The sequence below is a fragment of the Mchenga conophoros genome, linkage group LG22 (assembly GCF_057382185.1).
Source record: "Mchenga conophoros isolate Kocher_MC1m ecotype Shallow Benthic linkage group LG22, M_conophoros_male_GT1.1, whole genome shotgun sequence".
Taxonomy (NCBI): Eukaryota; Metazoa; Chordata; class Actinopteri; order Cichliformes; family Cichlidae; genus Mchenga; species Mchenga conophoros.
Genome location: NC_140546.1, coordinates 22,523,588 through 22,529,882, shown reverse-complemented (window position 1 = coordinate 22,529,882; position 6,295 = coordinate 22,523,588). Strand labels below are relative to the sequence as shown.

The 6,295-nt window shown below is 41.0% G+C and overlaps 1 protein-coding gene across 2 annotated transcripts in view; it reads left to right on the top strand.

Moving 5' to 3' along the window:
• Nucleotides 1-2,087: 2,087 nt before the first annotated feature.
• The window catches only part of calcr (calcitonin receptor), a 64,374-nt gene continuing 60,166 nt past the window's right edge, over nucleotides 2,088-6,295 (top strand). Inside the window, exons 1-2 of one of the 2 annotated variants that reach the window (XM_085261736.1) lie at nucleotides 2,088-2,193; nucleotides 2,299-2,417. The gene's annotated coding sequence lies outside the window, so the exon portion shown is untranslated. Of the gene's footprint in view, nucleotides 2,418-6,295 lie in introns of both variants that reach the window. The other variant, XM_085261735.1, reaches the window with a different exon arrangement.

The window sequence follows — 6,295 nt, the reverse complement described above, 5'->3', positions numbered from 1 at the left end:
TTTGAAGGCAGCGCCGCTCACTTGCAGATTGCATGGCTTTAGCGATGACAGGCTGATCATGTCTGACACTGTCGTAATGTGTTATAAATATGCAGCTGCATGTTCATCACCGCTTACTGTTTGCGGTTGTCTGTGTGCATGTTGGCGAGATGAAGAGAGATGAATGTCAAATCTGCGATGACAGCAATTGCACGCAAACATCTGTTTGTGCTTGTAATTAAGTGCAAGGAGAAAGTTGTGGTTCAACAAAACGAAAATGAGAAGACACTGGTTTTTTCAAGCACTTTCGTTACGCTGGTTCCACAGGTGTTTCTCTGCTTTATACACCGGTGGTGATTTAAAAGCCAAGCCAGGCTACCAAACACCAAACACTGTGTCTTAAATAGGGAAATCATTTGCTAGGTGAGTACTTTATGCTCAAAGTGATTTGCATTTTCTTTTTTTAATTTGCCTCAGATATATTCCTTTAAAAATACAACAAAACAAAAAAAAACCTGATGAATAACAGACGGGATAAATAGAATACATACATGGCAGTCGGATAATGGACTCAATCCACCAATAACTCATCAGCCGTCCTGGGGAAAATCAGCTTGACGTGAAGAGTGTATTCTAATTCCCATGCTGATTGTTATTACCGTGATCTCGGTGACTGCAGAAGGGAAGCCTTCTCTGTCATTAAAGATGATCACACTGTTAACAGTAAGTTGTGTGGTGGCGTTTCCATCCTGCCTGGATTGTGATGACATTATTTTCAAGGGTTCACCACAGATTCCAAGTCTGAACAACAAAGATCCTTTTTTAGAGGTCACCTATTCAGTCTCTTTAATACTTTACTAGTCTTTACTCTCTCTCTTGCTCTAGTGTAGTAGTCTCATTACTGCTGCACTATTGTGCGTGTAGTAAAGAGATGCGTGCAGAGCGTGGGCTTGGGTTTTGTTTGAACATTGGGGGAGGTCTGGTAGTCCTACAGGAATCACCAAACACTTAGTTTCCTGCTTTCTGGTGAATCTATATGCACCAGTTTTGCCCTTGGCATCTATTTAAAGTGAAACTTATTATGTTTCAGGAACCAGGTAATAAATAAATGATGCTATAATGCTTCTTGGTATTCTGCACTACTTTCAATATCCATCTCTAGATCGACTTTTCTTATCATCCACGCTACCTCGGCAGGCACACAGGCACGATTTATCCTTTTGTCCCTATTGTAGGATCTTTACCTTACAATACAAAGCGCCCTGAGTTGACTGTTGCCTGGATTTGGCGCTATATAAATCCAATTAAAGTGAACTGAATTGAACTGAATTGGTTGTGTTGACGTAAATAACCTTTCCCCACCTGTTCGCATCAGTGACAAATGCTACTTTTTTGATTGTGTGACTTACTGCACATTGGAAACATAAAAAAAGTTTTGGGTTGTCTTGTTTTTTTATTCATATCTGTCTGTAAAAAGATACCTCTATGGTCCAGTGCCCCTAATGTACCCTTTGAATTGATTTTCCAAATCAGCAGCAAAGCTTAACATAATGAATAGCATGTATAAAAAAAGAATTACACATTTTAGTCTAAAAAAGGATGTAAATGAGACAAAATCGAAATTTAAAGCATGAATTTATTCCCGATGACGTGTCTGGAAGGGCTCCTAAGTAGATATATGAAACGATGTATCCCCCTTCACTGTATATTACACGATCTGTCACAAATGGCATGATGGTTGGTCACATATCATGCCACGAGTACCTATTATAAGAGATTTGTGACAGAAAAAAGTATATTGACAGCTCAATACTGTCTTTATGAGGTTAGATTACAGAGTTAAAAGGGGGAGCAGAGAAAATACTATAACTCCAACAAGGCGTTTCAACTGCAACTGCCACAGACTGGACGCGTTCTGGCATATCGCCATCATTTTTCTTTATAGTGTCTGTTTCTTTCGATTTGAGTGTCCAGAGGAGTGTCCGAGCCCGGCGCACACACGCTGTGCAGAGGCTTCTCCTGTGTCTTTAACGCAGAGACGGAGGTAAGCAGGCGAGGAGGAGCTCCCACCACACGCTCGTTCGCGTAAGCGGGAGGCTGTTAGACGCACTTGGATTACCGGGCAGTCAACTGTCACCGCATCAGACCGGCGTCCTGCTCCACACTCCTCTCCCGCGCGCACCGCAGATCATTAATTCTTCTCATAATTAAAAGGTAGACATGTGGGGAAAGCTGTAGAAGCATTTGATTGATTTTATAATGGCATTTATATCCGTGGATCTGAAAAAAAAAAGTTTTTATTGGCGCTGCGTTAAATAGGAGCGCAAAAAGCTGGGAGTCATTCTCGGTGGAAGGACTTCTCTGAGAAAGACGTTTGTAATTCTCCTCAGCATCTTATTGTGTCACTCGGGCTGCAGCCTCAAGTCAGTTGAAGTGAGGTAAGTCACGGACAGATTTTTTTCTTCTATAACTTTTTTTGTTTTTCTCAACTTGTTCTCCAAAAAAAGCGCAAAGGTTGGTGAGGATAATAGAGGATGGTGCTTGGGTTTAGTCACTCAGTTTACCCGCGGGGTTTGGGGACTAATTTAAGCCCCATTTTAATTGTACTGATGAGGAATCTTTGCTTGGCGGTTTATGTCATATGAACTGGATTTGCATTGCGTGCTCCTAAGGTTAATGTTATAAATGCATTTTTAGCATATTGGCTGTGGGGGAAATGTTTACATCTTAATAATAATAATAATAATAATAATAATAATAATAATAATAAATAAATAAATAAATAAATAAATAAATAAAAAGATTAGATGAGAATAATTTTAATGAGTGAATAAATAAAAATATTGCAAAATGTTTTGCGCACTTGCTCCTTTCTCTATTAAACGGTTGAAAAATTCAATAAAAGAGAGAAAAGAGTCTTTATCAGCTATGATAGCCTCTTGTAAGGATTTCATGCATTTCCCATGAAGAAAAGCCTGGGCTTCCCCAGCTTAAATCCTAAATTAATATGCCATAAAAATACCACAACAAACTTCTTCAGATTGTACGCTCTCTGGTGACTCATTGGAAATATGTAAATGGATTTTCATTGCTTAACTACAAACTGCGTACATAAGGCAGCTCCTCCCGACGTGTCTTCCTATTTGCAGCCAGATATATGTGACGAAGTGTTTTGCAGACGGATCTTTTTACGTCAGACACGCACTTTTATACATCCACACTCGCGCGACACCGCCGTGTATCCATACAGGATCCCGCTTCTCTTCAGAGAAATTAACTGAGCCAAAATGGTGAGGCATCTGGTACGTTCCCCACAGCAGCACAATGAACCCACTTGTGAATATACACTGTAACGAGCATTAAAAAGTAACACTTATCCGAAGAGGAAATAAGAAACACTTGGTGCATTAACCGCACCAAGAGACCACAGTGTCTATATTTTTACTTTCAGACAGGACTGCTGACTGTGAGTTATATTTTCATGAAGCAATTCCACCCAAGGCTTCCTTCTTCTCATCTGTCCTCCTGTGAAAATGTTACACGCTACTAAAAAACCCCAAAAACATTTCCCTTCATATTGATTATATTAGCACATTCATGAAGGGGGCAAAATAGGCATTCCTTCACGGACCCAACAGGCCACAAGTCCCGTTCAAAAATGAAGTCGAAGTCGCTACTGAACGCTTCCAACAGTGGCAGCAAAAGCGCAGAAACTCAAGTGGCTGTGTGAGGATGTCTGCAGTTATATTGAGAGTCTTCTTCTGGGGATTCCTTTCTGTTTTCGTAACCGTGATTGAAGAAAAAGCGTGGGTTTTTATTAGAGGCGATGCTGAGTGGCTTCAATGGGTTGATGTGTGAGTTTCTCAGCATATACAACTGTGACACACACACGCACACACACGCACACTGCGCAGTACAGAGGAAGACAAGAATAGCAACAAACACAGTGTCAGGCTGTCAAAGAGAGAGAGAGAGAGACGGCCCGAATGAGAGAGACAGCAGTGAAGAGATACGTGCAGACAGGCAGGCTGAGATATGTGGTGCCCTGCAGTGAATTAGGCTGGGTTGGAAATGTGTCTGGCTTCTTTGTGAGCAACTGAGATAAGTTCTTTATTCATCATTCCGCACGCTGCCTGTCTGTCCCGTCTATCTGTCCTGTCTGTGTGGTTGGAGACAGACAGGCAGGCAAGCAAGCGCCAAATTTGCTTGTTTGTGCGCCCCCGTTTGAAGGGACTGAAGTAAAAGGTCTGGAAGCAAGAGCGAGGTGCTGTGCATGAAAGGATGAAAACGCAAGGATGGCCTTTGGAAGGACTGTGGATTCAGTGCTTTATTTTAGTGATCTTAAACTTTTTTTTTTGGCTACAGGTTTGTAAAGATTTACACCTAAACGTAAACGGATGGATGCACGGAGACTGTGCACATTTTTCAGTTTTTCTGCTTTTGAGGGGAAAACAACGAGTAGCTGTGCTTTCTCTCTCACCTGTTGGTACTTATTAATGTTAATCAACCTAATGCTAACCAAATGCAATTCAGTCACCTTGTCTCCCCATCTGAGCATCAATAGACTTGATTGTGAACAGCCAAACACTCAGTTAGGGCTCAGAGTGAGTTACAATTATTCTAGTCCAGTCCAGAGCTGTTAGGATGAATCTCCCTCCTCCGCTGCCGCCCCTGTGACCCCGTGCTTCAACCAGTTGGAAGTTGTGGACAATTTTGCTGTCATGCAATTAACTACTTAATCAGGTGATGCTCAGAGAAACTGCATAATTGGGATGAAGTGTCACCCATTACAATTTAGACTTCCCATCAAAGTCGATCCAAGGGTGTGGTTTAACCTTTTAATGACACAAGTGTAACTTGTGTGTAATGCTGCTGGGGTTTCATTTTTCAGCACATGGCTGGCTCTGTGCAAAATGATTAAGGCATTTGAGGTACTAAAGTTGACTTAGGTGAACCATTGGCAAAGCTGGACGGGTTGTGTGATGTGATTAAAGTTAAGTGTCACAATATGTGCTGCACAGCTGCAGCTCTTCCCATTTTTCATGTTGCTCCACACTCAGCTCTCTGTATGAGTCTGATATGAACTTTATTCAGGCAAATGTTGTTGATCTGCTGTTGTAAAATTTAATTTTGCAGTCATCTGTTTCAGTTATCTCCACCCCATTAAGCTGTTTATAAGTCCAGGTGGCTGGATCAGTAGTTTTAGCATAACAAAAGCTCAGAGCATTTGCATGCATGTGATTTGAGAATGAACTCAGTGAAATTCCAAGAAAAGTGATGGGCATGAGAGAGGAAAAGGTTTATGCTTCAGCTCGGTTTTTGACGAAATATGAACCATGCAATAGTGTCGCTTCTACAACACTTCATGTGCTGAACAGCTGAAGTAGAATCAATAGGTGGTGCTAGAATAGAGCAAATAGCTGATGACTTAGTAAACAGAGGTTTGTACATGGCAAGTGTAGTGTGTGCGTGTGTATTTGTGACAAAGACAGATACATGGTTATATCCACTTATGGAGGCTTTTGTGTCTTCTCTGGCCAGTGATGTGTTCTGCTCCTATAACACCTGAATTCAATTTGCAGCACTGCCACTCAAGACTACAAGACTACAGCTGGATGGCTGGTGTCAAATGTGCTCCATTATTACCTAAACCGATGGACTGTCCCTTAACTGAAATCATAAAAGTATGTTTAGCAAAGCCAAAGGGTTTGCAGTTCACACACACACACACACACACACACACACACACACACACACACACACACACACACACACACACACACACACACACACACACACACACACATATATATAAGAGGCCATTTAACTTGCAGACAGCTCTTAAATGGTACGGTAGCTCATTATCAAATAGCTGTTAGCTGGTGCTAATGACTGGTTAAAGCGCCTTACAGCTATTAATTTGGGCTTGCAGATGCAAATTCAGTGCTCAAAAAGGCGTCCAAGTTTCCTCCATGCTGCCTGTGACCAGTAAATACCTCCAAACAACAATTAACAATGCTGAAAGCTTCTAGGGAACTCATTTGATCTGAACTTTGTTATTAATAACTGAACACAAAGCTTTTATTCTGAGGGAAACCATAAGGTCAGACAGTACAGTGTATAAACAGTGTATGATGTGATTAAGTATTTTACATGAAAATGAGCTTGACCCTTCTCTGTGTTTCTGGATCAGTTTGACAATAAATGGATCAAATATGACTTTTCATATATAATTAGTATGCTAATATCCATAATCTTTTGTTTTCTACTGTCTTCAGAAAAAAAATGACACACTGTCCTCTATCCTCTTATCAAA